The sequence below is a fragment of the Musca autumnalis genome, unplaced genomic scaffold (genome assembly GCF_047663935.1).
Source record: "Musca autumnalis isolate F117 unplaced genomic scaffold, ASM4766393v1 scaffold_5, whole genome shotgun sequence".
In the NCBI taxonomy this organism is placed as follows: Eukaryota; Metazoa; Arthropoda; class Insecta; order Diptera; family Muscidae; genus Musca; species Musca autumnalis.
Window position 1 is genome coordinate 172,674,444 of NW_027412088.1, and position 18,876 is coordinate 172,693,319.

Genomic DNA, 18,876 nt, shown 5'->3' on the forward strand with positions numbered 1-18,876 from the left:
AAGCAAAGCAAACGACGATTGATTCTGTTCTGGTCTTTATGGAGCATAATGCTTGGTTTACATTTACGAAATCCACTCTATTTCAACTGTCAATTCCATTGTATAAACGTCAAATGAAATCCAATAGATTTCATATGAGATTTCATTTGACGCTTAAGCAATGGATTTGACAGTTGAAATTGAGTGGATTTCGTAAATGTAAACCTAACATAACAAAGACCGAAACACAGCCAAACATCTTAACATGAGGACTCGCGACAAGAGACTTTGATGTGACATACCAGAGAGATGCCCCATTGATCGCAAAAGCAAATCCACCGTGCCAATATCACGCACCAAACGCCTGCTCAAAGCCAAGTCAGTCCACAAACTCCTCCTGAACAACTCTGCTATCGTTGCCATTTTATCTTTCAATGATTCGAAATGCCACATGAAGTTTATTCTCTCAGCCATAGTTAAGGCCTCGACACATAAAAAGCAAGGCATTCTTGCTGAAGTCATATCAGATAAAAGACTAAAGACCAAGTTCGACCTAATACAAAGATTTCAGAATCACATTTGAATTAGGTCGAACTTGGTCTTTAATCATTTACCAGATATGACTTAAAATAACTAGACCAGAGACCATCCGATGCCTGACAACTTTGCGAGCGCACTATTCCAAGACACGCATTTTATCGAAGCCAACTCATAGGGTAGAACAACGGCGGAATTGCAAACGCTTATGCTATACGTCACAGCTTTTGGAGAGAACGAGGTGCAGGAGCTCTATTTCATATGAAAGTTTTAACGTGTAACATTACCTTATGTGGCTCTGGAATTCCTTTATAATTTGCATGGTACAAATACACAGGTAGCCGCATCGGCAATTGTTGGTAACATAAGATGTCAAAATTTGACATCAATTCAATGCAATTGACACATTATGTTACCATCAGCTGGCTTGATAATGCTACCTGTATTATTGTACCATGATAATTTGTCAGTTGGAAAGGTTAATGAGTTTTGGCCATGGCACAATTACCCAGGTAGTGGCATCGTAAAATTTTGCATATGTTATGTCAAAACTTTCTTTATGTTGTTGGGGAAATTACAACAAAAATAATTTTTGTATAAAGGGATTTGACTTTTCATATTCGATAAGCTGGTGTGATACCACTACCTGTTAGTTCTGCCATGGTTTTGGCCTCAAAGGCCTGCGTACATAAGCTGCTCTGCCTGCTTACCTTGCTTACTTCTGATAAAAGAATAAAAAAGAAAAGGGCAACCCAGTTCGAAATTTCCTCGGCCTTCTTCATTCTTTTATTTTTATTATGTCAAAAATGAAGCAGGAAAGCAAGGCAATTAGGCAGAGCAGCTTATGTACGCAGGCCTTAAAGGTCGTGACAGAATCAGCTCGTTCCTTGCTTTCAAATGTCAAATTGTATGGGGGAACGCCGGCTGAATTGCAAAGAGGATCTGGCATTACTTTATAATTTGAAATTGATTCTGTTTCTACCTTAAAGGTCGCTGCACATACGGCGCATTGAGCGTTGCGTTACAACAACCACATGAAAACTTCAAGAACAAACTTGGCATCACTTACCCATTTTTCATGTGGTTGTTGCTCTCAACGCGCAACGCGTCGCACAACGGACCGTATGGGCCAAGAGCTGCGAAAAAATCACCTGTACGCAGATCCTTAAGCGCTCGGCACATACGTCACGGTACAACAACCACATGAAAAAAGTGATGCCAAGTTTTTTGAAAAACAACAATGTGGCTGACGCATTAAAGTTAAACATAATTTAACTGTTTTGGGCAACGCGTGTCCCAACGTGTCACTAAACGGACCGTATGTGGTCCGCTTTAGCATTGGTTGAACTTGCTATTTGTAAACACTTCCTGAGAACATCAACTATCTGCACATCAGACCTCTTTCCCTTCCTTTCTGAAAAGGTGAAATTATCTAAATAAAATATGTTAAAAATGTTAAGGGAAGGAAATTATGGATACTGTCAAAAGTGTCGTCAAAAAAACAGTGAAATGATTAGAACGTTTTAGGAATTGGGATTACCCTTTTCCAATCACACCGACAACAAAATTTCTAATTCAAACAAACCATCTTCGCCTGAACAAAATCTTCATTATGTTAAGTATCTTTTTCTCGGTACAATCTAGAGTACATGTCCCTCTTTGACATTATCACTGTGACACAGTTTCATAACTTCTCTCCCACCAAATGAATTCTTTTTGTGTTACACATTGTTTTCTTCATTTCACTTAAAGCACCAGCAGCACCGTGCATGTCCTTATTTCTGTTTTATGATTGAATATTATGCTTGATAGAATTTGTAAAAAAAAAAACAGCAACAACAAGAAAAGTTATGTTCAGCTTGCATTTTGGATTTATATGTCTGTCTGTCTGTCCGCCTCTCGGTTAGTTGGTTTGTCTATTTTTATATGTCCACGACCTATTGAGTGGCGTGGTGGTTTCGTTAGTTTTGCGTTGCTTTCGTTTCAAATGTTGGTCGGTCGGTCGTTTCGTTGGTCCTTCCTTTGTAGTTTTGCTTATTTCTTATTGTTCGATTTAGATTTTTTTTTGGTATTTCATTTCTTTTACCTCTTCATACTTGTGCTTCTTCTTCTTGTATGTTGAATACTACATTTCAACTCGATACAACAATGATGATGACGACGATGACGCTATAAACGACCTAATTACCAGCAACAACAACAATAATAAAAAAGTAGTAGTATAGCAACCAACAATAACAACAACAGCAAACTAACGACGGCAACGTTACGTGGTCGTCGTCAACAGAGCCACCACAAAAGCTAACCGTAAAAGAAAAACTATTCTTAAAGAACGCCCAAAATGAAATACAGAAAAGAGCCCTTACAGCCCACTTACTCTCAGGACCCATTCTCATTGACAATAGTTGCATGAGGTTTGGTTTGGGGTATGTGTGATGGACGATGAATGAGTGTTATACCCTGCACTTAAACACATTGGGTGTACTAATTTTGTCATTAGGTTTGCAATGGTTTCAAATACATATAAGGTGGTCTAGAAATTAGGTGCCTGGAAGGGAAGTACAAGCAAAATGAATTGAATGGAGTAGAGAGGACATAAGGAACAGAGCATAATAAAGTTCCCACTTGATAAGAGAAGTGTCATCTAAAATAGTCAGCATATTTTGATATCTGTCAAATATATTCAATATATTGACAATACGTTGCAATGTAAACATAGCCTTAGTGTATATTGAAAGAAAAAACGCCACAATGACATCACTGCCATCAATACATCATTCATAAACGTCATCAATACGTCGTTTTTTACGGTGAATCGGTCGGCATCGTTTTTCTCCGTTTTGCTTGAGCCAGAATAAGAAAGAGCAGTTTGAAGATAGGAACATCTCTGTTGTGGAATCGAACCACTATGGAAAATGTGCCAGATTACATTAAAGGCCTCGAAACAATCGGTTCCTTGCGTTGCGCGTTAAAACAACCACATTACACAAAAAGTAAGTGATGCCAAGTTTTGTATTTTATTTTTTCGACCTTTTTATGTTTTTAATCAATAGTTTAAGACTTTGTCTTATTGGGCTTATTAGGTCTGGGTATTTTGAATGAAAATAAAAAACTATTTATTTCATTTTTTATCCAACGTTTCGTTGGGATTTTCCAACTTCCTCAGGGATAATTTTATTTAAATAAATAATTTTTCGTCAAGTTTCTATATTTAAATTTGGCAAGTGTAGGTTTAAAAAATATATAAACACAACAAACAAACTAATAAATAAATGTAAAAATAATTAAAATTCTTGTAAATATCACAGAGTTGCTTAGGTGCTAGGTATCGCAGATGATTAGAATAAGTAAGTTTTATTTTGATGTTTTCATGTGGTTGTTGCTTTTAACGCGCGATGGACTCACAACGTGCCTATTGTATTTGGCTCCTAAAGGGCTCGGTACATACGGTCCGTTGAGTGTCTCGTTACAAGAATCACATGAAAACTTCAAGAACAAACATGGCATCACTTATACATTTTCATGTGGCTGTTGTTTTTGGTGCCTGATGCGACTAGCAGCGGGGCCGAATGTGCCTAGGCCCTAAAGGGCTCAGCACATACGATCCTTTGAGTGTCGCGTTACAACAACCACATGAAAACTTCAAGAACAAACTTGGCATCACTTACACATTTTTCATGTGGTTTTTATTCCGAACGCGTGACGCAACACACAACGGACAGAACAGAATCAATCGTCGCTTGCTTCCCAAATGTCAAATTATAAAGGCATGCCAGAGCCTCCTAAAGGAGAACGCAGGCGGATTTGCAAAGAGGCTCTGCATGTGCCGGGCCATATGCAATGCCATGTTTATTTTTGAAGTTTTCATGTGGTTGTTGTAACGCGACCCTCAACGGCCGTATGTGCAGAGGCCTTAAACCACTCACAGTGAACGATTAATTTATGTGTTTGTGTTCGTATATTTATTCCCGTACACAAAAAAGTTGTAAAATGTTCACTTCTCTTTAAACAAAAATGGCGCTGAATTACGTTAACAACTTATTACTCGACAAATTTGAGCGTGTAAAAAATAGTAACATGGTTGCCGGCGTCTGATTGGGTGATACGCCGACTTTGACATTTGTTCCAGTTTTTTTTGACGTATTTTCCATTTTTCCGTTCCCGAACTATTTCAAAAAACTTTTGTGTGAGAACAATTTTTTTACAGTTCTCTCTTTTACGAGTTTTACTATTAAAAAGTACGGGAACGAAGCTATTATGTTACCATCAGCTGACTACCTGTATTATTGTACCATGCCAATGAGCGTGATGAGCTTATACCCTAGACCGGTGGTGCTCAAAATATTTGGTGCACCAGTCTCTCTGAGCGAGTCTTTCCTTTGCTAAACTACGACAGATGAGAATAATGAGATCATATGTTGTTGTTGCAGTCACGTTAACGTATATGGGTGATCTTGGCTGCCCTAGACAGACGGCAGCGTTAATTTGCATTAATAACTATATCATGGCACAATTAGGATGGTAGATGCATCAGCCCAGCTGATCGAATCTAAAACGTCAAAAAACTAGGAATTCGCCATGAAAAATCAAAACAAATAACCATATGATTGGGTAAGTAAGAGATAGCATGTCATCACTTTAAAGACAAACACAAGCGATAAAAAGAGACAACAAGAGATCATTCGGCGAAAATTTTGACAGTTTACATTACAAAAAAAGTTGCTTTGTTGTAGCAATTCGCCGATGCATCTACCTTCCTAATTGTATCATGAACTGTATTTAATTTTGGCCTGACAGAAGACAGTTTCTGCATTTACGAAACAGCTGATTGCTGTTTTGTTGTTGTTTGCAATGTATTTTTTGTTTTCCTTGTGTCTCAGAGCATGAATATGCTCTCTCCTCCATATGAATATGGGCTCTCTTCTACGGCATTGCCATATTGAAATACCTAAATGCCTTTTAAATGCAGCTCGATTTTGTGCATTAAGAATGTGGATAATGCACGAATTAATTTGAATTAAGGCAGTTAATGCAAATTAACGCTGCCGTCTGTCTAGGGTATTATTCGTACAAAATATGAAGTCTCAAGGCTAATAGTAAGTTTACATTTACGAAATCCACTCGATTTCTACTGTCAATTCCATTGCTTTAACGTCAAATGAAATCCAATGGATTTCAGATGAGTTTTAATTTGACGTATACGCAAAGGAATTGACAGTTGAAATCGAGTGGATTTCGTAAATGTAAACCAAGCATAATAGAACTTAATATTGAAGTCAAACGGACAGTGGGCGAGCATAAGCGAAAAAAGTGGCTAGACCACCTGAAGTAATGCAACATTAGTACAGAATTAAGTCAATTATGGGCAACTGTTAAATCACTCTAGGGAATCTATGAAAGAAGGATTATAGAGCAACTGTTAAGCCCTGTGTACATATGCTGCCTCGACTGCTTACCTTGCTTGCTTCTGATAAAATAATAATAAAGAAAAGTGCAACCCAGTTCGAAATTTGCTCGGCCTCCTTTATTCTTTTATTTTTATTATGTCAAAAATGAAGCAAGAAAGCAAGGCAAGCAGGCGAGGTAGCTTATGTACGCAGGCCTTTACATTCAACGCTTTGACAGTAACAGATCCGAAGAGGTGTGCGTGTTATTGAAACCGGCAATTTAAAGCGCACCCCGAGAGTGATAGGGAGAAGAAGAACGGATGGCAGAGTGGACCTACTACTGAAAATTCTAGCGGCACTTCTCCTCCCCAGAACGAGAACCTATCGTTCTTCCACCTGTTCAACACATGGACGGCTGAAATAAGGACAACCTAGAACATGTTTAACTAGGCGTTTACACCAGACAGTTTGTCTTCAAATACAACTGTGATTAACTAACGCATACATACATTTGTCGGCTGTCTTCCAGCTGTCCATCGTTTTTTTTCACAGACAGTCGGGTTAACAAATTTTTGAAATTTTTGTTAAAAAGAAGTGATATAATAATTGAAATGTGTTGAAAACAGAAGAATATGAACAAAAACAGAATATTTGAACCGAAAACAAATAAAAATCGACGATTTTCATTCATAATTTTACAACTGTTTTTGCAGTTGTCTGGTTGCCTACGTCGCACAGGCAAATTTTTGGGTTTTTGACAATCAATACATGTACTCAACTGTTCTGTCATTTGTAAACGCAGGGTAAGTCTCCGTGTAAGTGACAGCTATTTTCGACAAGAACAAAAAGTAGGAACAAGGAACTCAAGTCGTTGACTTGCAGCAGGACTTGGGGTGCAAAGAAATCTTGTTTACCTCTTTTAAAGCAATAGGGCGGTCTATGTGTGGTAAGCTATGTGGCGCCCAGTGTGGTATGCAAATCTTAGCGCTAAGCAGTGGAAGAATATTCAAACCTGCCTGAATGCCGCCCTGAGGACTGAAACAGGGTGCCTCCTCAGGGCACCAGCGGACCTTCTTCATGAGGATACGAAGATTTTTGCATGTAGATGCAGCACCTGATTATGTTACCGCCGTGAGTATCCCTGCCACAATCTCACAATCTAGTGGAAAGGCTTCCCTTACCAGGCACGTAAGGATAGATCTTCATGATCTAGAGAGAGATATCCAAAGGTACAAGCGAGAACATCTAGATCAACGAGCATATCAGCCTGGCTTACTTAGTATAAAGATACCGTGTGAATGTCGTACTTGGAGATCATTCTCCGTTCATCGCAGCAGAAGAACGCCAACTGACAAGGTAAACACGAGCCTTAGTTCATATTGGGCCCGAATTGATAGCATGATACCCAACATCTGCCCTGCCGGTTGTTGTCGATGCATTACCTGCTTGGGTATTACCGTCGTCAGGCTTCCATTACCAAGGCATGTCCGAAGAGATATCCATGAACTAGAGAAAGAGGTCGAAAGGAACAAGCGAGAACCTCTAGATCAACGAACCTATCAGGCAGTACGGAATTCACACTGATGCAGTTGCTACTGCCTAGCCTAACAAGTGTGATTTAAGAATAATTAAGATCCGAACGGTGCAATTTCACTTGACTTTGCTCGACGATTTGGAACTAAGTTTTTTTTATTTGCCAAGGCTGTTCTCAATTTTCTGCGGTTTCGTGTATATGTAAGTCCCGGTCCACACTAGAGTGATTTCATTGAAAAATTGCGACTTCCATAGTAGAGTAAAATCATAAAATTGCTGTAGTTGGGAATTCGATTTAGGAACGCCTAATTTCGTGCATTTTTTTAATGAAATTCAGGCTAGTGTGGACCGGGACTTATGCTAAGTTTACATTTACGAAATCCACTCGATTTCAACTGTCAATTCCATTGCTTAAACGTCAAATGAAATCCAATGGATTTCAGATGAGTTTTCATTTGACCTATACGCAAAGGAATTGACAGTTGAAATCGAGTGGATTTTGTAATGTAAACCAAGCATAAGCGATATCCTGCAGAACCATGTTGGTCCTCGCGTTAAAATATTTCCTCCCGAAAACTGTGAACATGTATGTACAGAAGATTATTAACGAAACTCATAATCTATAAACAGTTCGGCGCTACCTAACCTTTTTAGTAGCATCTTAATTTGTGCAAATTTCGTTTTTTTTTTCAAATTTGTTTTGTCAGCAAAATTTTCTCAGTTCCTTTTTTTCTTTTAGACACACATGTATTGTTACGCTATTCCCATGTACATAAACTGAGGTGTAAGCGGTGGGGTATTACGAGTAGTTTGGTGGGGTGGTTGGTTGCTTGGCAGATTGGTCTGTCGGCGCTAGTAGGAAAAGAACAATTTAATTGGATTGGAATGTTAGCTTTTTAACTACACTTGCAATGCATCAACATCGATACATTCGTATGTACATGTAGCAGTAGCTCAAACAAACATGTTCAGACAAGAAGAAAACCACTCAAAGCAGCACATTTTTCAACTACCAGCCGTACATGCTTAAGAGAGTGTGAGACTCACCAAGTGGTGTGGGTTTTGGGTAACGACGGTAGGTCGGTCGGTCGCTTTCTTTTACATCAGTCCCCTTTGGCGCCCGCACCCTCAGCAACCGCTAACTAGGTTGGTTGTCTTTAGTTAGTTTTTTTTTCAGTTTTCCTACTTGTAAATGGCAACGTATGCGTGCCTTTGAGTGTGGGGTGAAAAAATAATAAAAAACCTCCTGAAAAAGTAAATGCTATGAATAACATTGATTTTTTCGCTTTTGTGTTTTATGTTTGCCATTCCTTCAGTCACTCACTCACTATAAGAAACACACAAAATAACAACACAGGAATGACATAATTTTTGTGATATCCTTTTACCGTCGTCTGTTTCTTTATGTTTCCAACTAAACACCGGAAGTTATGTAGAAACGTTACTATGAACTTCACTTTATTCCGTTTACTTAATAGGTTTACCAGTTTTTTTATTCGAAAAAATACCGTTTTTCAATATTAATTTCCTGTTTATTTTGCAATTATAAAATAGAAATCTTGCCATAGATATTTTTTTCTTTCTCTCTCTCGTGTATAAAACTTAGCTCCCTTTTTAACCGTACTCGTTTACCGTTATATTGCTGTCGTTGTTGTTGTCTCTTTTTCTCTACCCTACTGAGCCGAACATGGCTTTATTTCCCTTTTAACAGTCACTGGGACATTTCTTTTTCTAGCCACTACTGTTGTTGTTATTGTTCTGTAAGACGGAAAATAATGGAGAGGGATTGTGTGAAAAGGAGATGTAACATTTACCCAGAGTGAGTTGCTGCCTGACTTTGGCGATGATGGCAACTTGGCGATTTTCTTCTCCTCACACTACATTTGGCTGTTGGGGATTAATCGAGAATTTTATAGTTATAAAAAAAGATGTTGATGTTTTTTATATTCCTCTATTATTCTTATTGTTCTCTAACGCGGATGGAGTGAGAGTGTGAAAGTGAACCGTAACAATCACACAGTGTTAAGTAGAATTGAGTACCTGTCTGCTTTGGTTTTTCTTTTTTTTTTTTTTACTACTGACACAAGTAAGTGATGCCAATATGACGACTTTTTCTACTCCCACTACTCTTGGATGCCGAAAAAATCGATATTTTTATAGTTCTAAAAGAAGAACTCAATGTCCCACATAACTCTAATAAATGGCCTGCTCCCGTACTTTATAAAGTGGTAAAAGTTGTAAAAGTCGTAAACGATTTTCATATAAATTTTGTGTACGGGAACGCAAAATGTGTAAAAGTGGTAAAAATTGTAAAAACGTTTTAGTTCTGGAACAGAGCTAAATATTTGATATTACATGGGAGGTGCGAGAATTACGGCAATAAAAATTGCTTAATGTAAATCAAGACGTATCAAGACTAACTAAATTATGATTTATATATTAATCCATAAAAATTAGTATATTAATACAGGAGCTACCTATAAATATTTTAAATTAGCTTAATCCGATAGCCTTTGTTGCTAGTGCTTTGTAATTATAATTTGTTATTATAATAAACATTTAAATAACAAATATTAGCAATGTCTCTATATCAGCAATGGACATCGCCTGCGCTCATGAGTACAGGGCAGTAGAGATATTTGTTGTTGTTTAGTACATAAAATCACAATGTTTAGCCATTAGTTGTGATCGTTTCCGATACAGCTTTATATCTATATATGCAAAGATGGTAATAGTACGGTAATACCCCGTTTATATATAACCTGATTTAACAAACCGACTGGGTTTTAAATGTCAATTCCATTGCTTATATTTCAAACAAATCCTTATAAAGAAGGTTATCCCTGCAAAAAGCTCTAATATAAACAGCATATTACACTAGAGTTTTTTGCCGGGTTAACCCTCTTCGAGAGGATTTATTTGACGTTTGCGCTATGGAATTGACATTTGAAATCCCACTGAATTAATCCGGTTAAGTGTAACCGGGGTATAAGATATATTTTGTAATTTTACTAAATTATTATATCAGTTTTTGGTCACTGTCTTTCTTTTTATATTTCAATCCTTTCAGCTGAAAACTTATGCGAGGAACCCAAACTTTTTAGTGGCCTGTCCATATACTTTAAAAGTTGTAAAAGTGGCAAATATTATTAAAGTAGTGATCGTATAAATTGTACTGCCATTATGATTTTTACACGTAATATGCCGTTTATATTATACCTTTTCCCGGGTTAACCTTCTTTATGAGGATTTTTTTTAAATTCAAGTATGTATCCTAATTTCACGGCAAGTGATCCCGATCGAAAGGATTCTTCTCTCAAAATCGTCAAATGCCAAATTCTAAAACCACACTTTGGACGCCACATGAATGGGAAACGTCTCACTTCCGAGGTTTTCTAATTTGGTAAATTAGAAACTAAGTTGTCTGAACAAGTTATGGAATATGCAAACGAAGATTCTCAATTTCGACGCTGGCGAAGTGCATCGTGGTTACAGGACGAGTTCCCAAACGAATTCCTGGAAAAATGAATAGCTAAGCTTGGCGAAACTTGAAATGCCAATTAGAACTCGTGCCAGAGTGTGATTGTCCAGGGGCTCAATTCTCATTCTATGAAAATGTGAAATGAAAACTTTTATAAAGGAAAAAACTGTCAAATGAAAAAAATTATAAAGAAAATATTTTTCATTTCAAATTTTCATAGAACAAGAATCCAGCTCCTGGATCCAACTAGAGCTGGCAAACTATCGATATTGCAAACATTGGATATTTACGATAGCTTCTCAATAAAATCAATAGCTACCTATATTATCGTTAATTAGTCATCACCATTAATTAGAAAATGAAATTATGAATTTCGGAAATGTCAATGCTTTTGCTGACAAGTACTTCACTGAAATATAAAGAAGTAATAAAAAGACACAAAAATAAAATTTATTTTTCCGAAAAATTTGTTCGTCTCCCATGGTTAACCTTCTCTATGAGGATTTATTTGACGTATAGGCAATGGAATTGACATTTGAAACCCAGTGGGTTTGATAAATCCAATTATATATAAACGTACTATTAAGGTCTCGTCACATACGGTGCGTTGAGCGTCGTGTTACAACAACCACATGAAAACTTCAATAACAAACTTCATTTCGGGGACTTACATAAATAATTGCGTGTGCGTTATTCAAAATAAAAACAATATATATGAATTTCAAATTTGAAATACATGTATTAAGTCCCAATTTACATTAGGCGAGTTTACTTGCGGCAATTGTCATTTTGTAGGAGAGAGAGGTGAGGCATATGGTAACCCTTTGCCTCTCAGCACCCTCTCTCACCTACAAACTGACAATTGCCGCAAGTAAACTCGCCTAATGTAAATTGGGATTTAGTTTTGAATAAACCACACGCTAATAATTGCGTAAACACCTCAATAGATTTTATAGTATGGTTACATTAGTGTTTTTTTGCCGGGTTAACCCACTTCATGAGGATTTATTTGACGTTTGCGCTATAGAATCGACATTTGAAACCCAAACCCACTGGGTTAGTCAGGTTAAGTGTAACGAAGTATTATGTTAGGGGTTTTCAATCCGATAATATCGATATACAAAAAATATCTATCGATATTGAATTAAAAAATATCGATACTATCGATAGTCCAAAGCTGCTTAAAGGTCTAACGAAGATGTACAAGGATTTTTAAATGGACGAGATTTCCGTAATCGCCACAGTGTCACCGTGGTGGCTCTGGAGAGACGGGAAAGCAAACTGTCCTTTGGCGATCCTGAAAAAGGTGCAGCTGGAGGGGCCATCCACATCATCTTTACACAAAAATTATGCTTAAGGGCGTGCATATCAATATGAAGCACTCTGGAGTCGCTTCAGTAGTGCAATTCCGTAACTCATTCTTCGAGTTACCGACAAATATCGGTAAAATTAAGATGCTTATAATTTGGGAAATTAACGAAATGTTCGGTAAGTTAACAACCAAAATAAAGCTATTGCTAAATCCTACCGATAGCAACAGAGTTGTAAACTTTTATTGATACTTTTCATTCATAATTTTGTTTTTTAATGTTACCGATTTTTGTCGGTAACTCAAATCGGGGAGGCTCTAAATAAAGTCATCATACACGGTTTACGAAAACGAAGTAAAGGGTCTGGATAACAAAGCTACAAAAACATATACATGAATGATAGCTTATAGCATAGCGGATTTCACTGTTGCAAGAGTGGAACTGGGGAATGGTAAGCAGTTCCTTATCGCCTCCTGCTACATGGCGCACCCGAATGAAGGCCAAGCATGTGAGGCCTGGAGTATCATTCTGCCAATAGATATAAACATCAAAGTAAGTACGGCTTGTAATGCAGCAAGGCTACGTGCTCTAGGAATGTGGAGAGATACGGCATACGGCCATGCATGCGTGCTTCACAAACTACCGAGAGAAATAGTAATTAATGATAATTACTTCACACCTGTAATGACTTTGATCAGTCATTCGATACTAATTTTCCAATCAGGAATAAGAATGAAATAACTGACCACTACTGACGGGTCACGACATCAATATTTACATATACGGCTGGCTCTAAAATGAATTGTGGATTCCGTTCGGGTGTTTTCTCGGAAGAAGCAAAAATAGCTACATCTACAAAGCTCTGCACATACGGCGTCTTGAGCGTAGCGTTACAACAACCACAAGAAAGCTTCAAAAACAAACTTGGCATCACTTAAAATCAAATACTGTCACATGAACGTAAAGAAGAACTTTCGGAATTAGGTCATCCGACCAGAGTATTTCCGTCGCAACACAAAATACTATCTATAAATAGGCAAAGATCAGATGGGACAAGACCATGGCGGAATAATACCCCGGTTACACTATTGAAGGTTAACCCACTGGGTTTAATAGATCCAGTGGGTTAATCTTTGCTGGTTACACTTAGCTTTTCGAGGGTATAAACTGTCAGCTGATGTTTGTTTACGTATACATACAAAATAACTAATAAAGTCGTGTGTTACACTTTTACAATTTCTCATATGAGATATCGTCCCCTCTTTGCTCATATTGGTATATTTTACACACAGAGATACATTTTTGTATCATGGTATCAAGCGTACTTTTTGTTAAAAAAGTGTCTAATGTAAAAAAATAAATAATTTTATGATTTTCAAATAACTTTAGATTTATTAACTCCATAAAATATCATGCGACCAATCGTATACGTGTAAAACACGACAAACTCTGTTGCAAAAACAGTTGCAATTTTTGGTACTTTTTGAGTAGAGTTGGATTTTTTTTGCACAAGTACCGAATACAACACTGTATTTTTGGTGGATTTGTGCCGGATTTAAAATAAACCCAGTCGTGAGAGGATTTAATTTTTGTATGGCAAATCTGGTCAGATTTGACCAGATTAAGCAATAAATCCTCATGAAGTGGGTTAACCCGGCAAAAAACTGTAGTGTAACCGTACTATAAGAAGGTGTAACGCCAAAAAAAAAAATTAAACAATTACTGCCGTAGCTGTGGAAACGAAGAAGAGGAAGGAACGATTGAACACATCCTCTGCACGTGCCCTGCACTAAAGCACCGACGATTGAAAGCTCTGAGATGACCTACACTTTCTCGCTGTTACAACCGAAGCAGATCTGGGAGACCATCTGAGGTTTCTTAATTCAATAGAATTCAAACGGAATAGCAATCATTACCCGAGTGGTGTGGGCTTCAAAATGGTATATTAGGCCATGTTTATATTATAGCCTTTTGCAGGGTTAACCTTCTTTATGAAGATTTATTTGAGGTATAAGCAATGGAATTGACATTTGAAACCCAGTGGGTTTGTAAAATCCGGTTATATATATAAAAGTTCTATGAAGCATATTAATTGAGGTTATGAAGGTTATAGCCATGAAAAATTAAGACTATGTTTACATTTACGAAATCCACTCGATTTCATCTGTCAATTCCTTTGTGTATACGTCAAATGAAAACTCATCTGAAATCGATTGGATTTCATTTGACGTTTGAGCAACGGAATTGACAGTTGAAATCGAGTGGATTTCGTAAATGTAAACCAAGCATAAGTCGACATGTCAATCACAAAAAACGGGCAGTCACGATGAGGAACAATGAAGCCCGAGACAGTTGGAAAAAAATGAAGACAGGTCGTCGACCTCATAGAAGAGAGTTTATATGCAAAAGATGGGAGTGTCATCCCAGATCTATGTGTTGTTAGTCCCTGTCCACACTACCGTGAATTTCATTAAAAAATCATGCAATTGCCGTTTGCATTTAACCGGTTTTAAATGTCAATTCCATATCGCAAACGTCAAATAAATCCTTATAAAGCTCTAAAGGTGCGAACAGAATGAGAAATTCACGCTTATCCAAGCCTGAATTTGTGTAGAAGAATAAAGAAATCCAAAATCGCATTTGTATTAGGTATTACCTGGCCTTTATTCGTTTACATGATATTGAGAGTGAAGCAAGCAAAAAAGTTCATTGAGTTTCTACCATAAAGCGCTCAGCACATACGATGCTTTGAGCGTCGCGGTACAACAACCACATGAAAAAAGTGTAAGTGATGCCAAGTTTTTTGAAAAACAACAATGTGGCTGCCGCATTAAAGTTAAACATAATTTAACTGTTTTGGGACAACGCATGTCCCAACGTGTCACTAAACGGACCGTATGTGCCGAGGGCTTAAGGGCCAGAACAGAATCAATCGTCGCTTGCTTTGCTTGCTTCCACAAATGTCAAATTATAAAGGAATGCCAGGGCCTCTTTGCAAATCCGCCTGCGTTCTTCTTTAGGAGGCTCTGGCATTCCTTTATAATTTGACATTTCGGAAGCAAGCGACGCTTGATTCTGTTTCTACCTTAATGTAAACACCGTTTAATAGGTAATTTAGATATGGTATCATTAGCCGGATTTAGGCCATTATCAGGTTTTATTTGCTAAAGGCCAGAACAGAATCAATCGTTGCTTGCTTTGCTTGCTTCCCAACTGTCAAATTCTAAAGGAATGCCAGAGCCTCCTAAAGGGGAACGCAGGCGGATTTGCAAAAAAGGCTCTGGAATTCCTTTATAAATTGACATTTGGGAAAGCAAGCAATGATTTATTCTATTCTGGCCTTAAATCGGGCCAAAATCTACCAGATTTCCCATACAAAAATAAATCCTCGTATTGAGTGGATTTGTTTTAAATTCGGCATAAATCCTCGTATACAGCTCTGTTTTTTGCAACATGTTGCTAGAAAATGCAAAAAGTTGCAAGCTGGCACAAGAAACAAGGTAGATGCATCGGTGAATTGCTACAGCAAAAATAATTTAAAATGTAAAAATTTGTAAACAAGGCGGAAAAATTAAATTTGTTTTGATGTACAAAGTTTATTTTAATCAACCAAGACTAATATTTACGATGTCTAAGCGATAAAATAATTCGTTTATTTATTTTAGATGGGCAAACTGCGATAAAATAATTCTTTATTTGCTCATTAGTTAGCATTAGTAGCATAAAATGCTAACATTTTCAATATGAAACAATAAATTTGCAATTTCCCGTATGTTTTTGAGACGAATTCAATTTACAATAATTTCTTTTGACGTTTCAAATTCGATCAGATGGGCTAATGCAACTACCTTGGTAATTGTGCTATGAAAAAAAATCAGCTGACTGCCATTTAAATCCTCCAAAGGTATATCTTAATGCAATGAGATTTCTACTGGATCTATTAAATCCAGTTGAGGATTTACGGCTAGTCTAAATGAGCTATAAATGACCTATAACCTTCTTTATGAGGATTTATTTGACGTATACACAATAGAATTAACATTTGGATCCCAGTGGGTTACTAAATCCGGTTATATGTAAACATACTATTATTTTTTTATTTAAACCCACTCAGTAAGTCCACTGAGACAGAAGGCCGCAACACATATGGTCCGAAAAAATATTGCTTTGTAATAACTCTCAAAAATCCTCATTCTAACGATTTAGCATTTTGGTTTCTCAGCATTTAGATAATTCTAAAAGTACTGTAAAGTTTTGATTATTCCTAACTGGGATATTTTGGATACTCAATAAATAGATTACATCCATTCAATATATTGTAAATCAAAAATCGCAGGCCAGTTAGGGCTATATATTTTCCAAAAATTTGTTTTTTTTTCTTATTTCTATTAAATGTATAAATGTCATCCACATTCACACTTGGCATTTTACTTTGTTGGATAACTTTTTGGGTTCTCTTAGAAGAAAAAGAAAAAAAAGAAGAACAACAAAAATGCTGTTCAAATTCACCAATCCATTTTGTTTGAACATTCGCAATTATAGTATAAAACAAAAGGGAAGAAAATTACTTTGAAATAAAACGGCTGAACAAATTATCAGGTGTGTGAACTGAGAACAAGGGTTTCGGTGCTAATTTTTGCGATTTTTTCGTGGTTTTAACGATTTTTTACATAAAATTCCATGGGTAACACTGATTGTGATAGAGTGTGACGAAGAGAGAACAGGAAACACTGGCTTTGGTGTTGCTTGTTTGCGTTGCATTGGTAAATTCAGCGATTTTTTTCTTGGCTGAATTATTTGGCGACAGAAAAACCGAAACACCACTGAGAGAACAAATACAAGAGAGATTATGTACAACCACAGAAGAGCAGAGATAACTGAATGCTTCGGATAGAGCTGAGAGTAGAGTTGAGTTGTTGTGATGATTGAAAATTCAATAACTGACCTAGTTAAGTCAATTTCAAGAAACATGACTCTAGTGTTCCACATTATTGTTCCGTTTTTCTATTTCTTTATGTATTGCTCCTCCGTTGCCCATTGTCACATCATTCACAATGACAAGGCAACCTTAATATATATTTTCTTTGTATTGCTGCACCCATCCTTCTTTTTCCAATAATAAAAATAATTAAATAACCAATTGATAGGAGTGGAAAGACCGTAGCAATTAAATGTAGAATATGACTTTGCTTAACCTTATTTTTGTTCTACAAACGTCGTAACGTAACGTGACTCTCACTGTGATTTAATCGTTTTCTTTTCTTTTTTGACTTGTCATAGATGGAACGAAAAAAAACTTATGTAACCATAGGACAATCACATAATTCTTTGGCAAATTTTCATCACCATTCAGTCCCAAATTGTTTAAATTATTAATTTTTTTTAATATTAACTGTCGATTTAAATGAATATTCAAACAAAATCACTTTCACAAAATAATTTCTTTAATGCAAAAAAGATGAGAGTCATTTGAAATATGACAAAAAGTTGTTTCTTTGGAAAAATCTATTTTTTTCTTTAATTACTTAAAAAGTTTATTGGTTTTGTTACGTTTAAAAGTTTTTAATAAATATTTGCTTTAATTTTTCATTTTTTGCTTTGGATATTTACGTAAGAGCTCTCTATAATATTTTTATATCTCTGCAGTACCCGAACGAACGACGCGTTTAAGTAAAAAAAGTTTTCACACAGTTGTGTTCTTTTCCTATTATTTTTTCCACTTTTTCCAAGCCAATAGTGTAGCTGTGATGTACGACGATGACAACAGCAGCCTAACGTTAAAACACCGTTATTTCGTCTTGTGTCTTTTTTCGCAATGAATAACAAAACTCTGGAAAATCCAGCAAGGACGTCTATAGCTTGACTGAGAGATAGCGTAGTGCAATACTGGTCGCCTCACTCGTATGCTGAGTGGATGTCGTGTGGGGTTGTCTCTTTCGCACCCTTGTAATATATGGTCGAGTGAAAAACCGTTAGCTTTATTTGGTGTGATAAATTTCAGAGTTGTACAGAGGCATTTGAATTGCGAACTTAGGCCATGTTTACATCAAACAGGTTTTAGTAAAAAATCGTCTTTTAAAGTGGACATTTCATTGGATCTCTGTCAAATAAATTACGTATTTACGTATAAACAAGTGTTTTAAGTTCCATTCATGGCGGAATCAAAAACAAACGATCATCATTCTTGACAACTAGAATGATGCATTATTGTAAAAAAAAATATCCCAAGAATCATAACATCATGGAATTAGCAGAAAAGGCGGCATAGTACTGGAATTTTGTAATAGTACTGGAATTTTGTAACGGTAAAATTAATATCCAAAATTATGAATGAGAAGTACCAATAAAGCTGAAAACACATCCAACGTTTGAGTAAATTTTTGTGTCATTTCTGGTAGACGAATAAAAGGTAAAGTGCTGCCAAGCGCCAAGTTTCAATTTTTCTTTATTCATCTACCAGAAATGACACAAAACTTTACTCAAAAGTTGGATGTGTTTTCAGCCTAAGAGTTGACAACACTGTTACTATCGGTAGGACCCATCTTCCTATCATTGTCTCCGTTAACCGACCACCCGACTTCATAACCGCTGACCGCCGCACATTTCTGAACCATGGAAAAGCTGATTGGCAAGGGTTCAGAGAAATTAC

The 18,876-nt window shown here is 36.7% G+C and overlaps 1 protein-coding gene across 3 annotated transcripts in view; it reads right to left on the reverse strand.

Moving 5' to 3' along the window:
* LOC141406568 (UPAR/Ly6 domain-containing protein crok) overlaps positions 1–18,148 on the reverse strand; it is a 33,220-nt gene extending 15,072 nt beyond the window's left edge. Inside the window, exon 1 of one of the 3 annotated variants that reach the window (XM_073992296.1) lies at positions 17,838–18,148. The gene's annotated coding sequence lies outside the window, so the exon portion shown is untranslated. Of the gene's footprint in view, positions 1–8,760; positions 9,034–17,752 lie in introns of those variants that run through there. The other 2 variants (XM_073992297.1, XM_073992299.1) reach the window with 2 other exon arrangements.
* Positions 18,149–18,876: the final 728 nt, after the last annotated feature.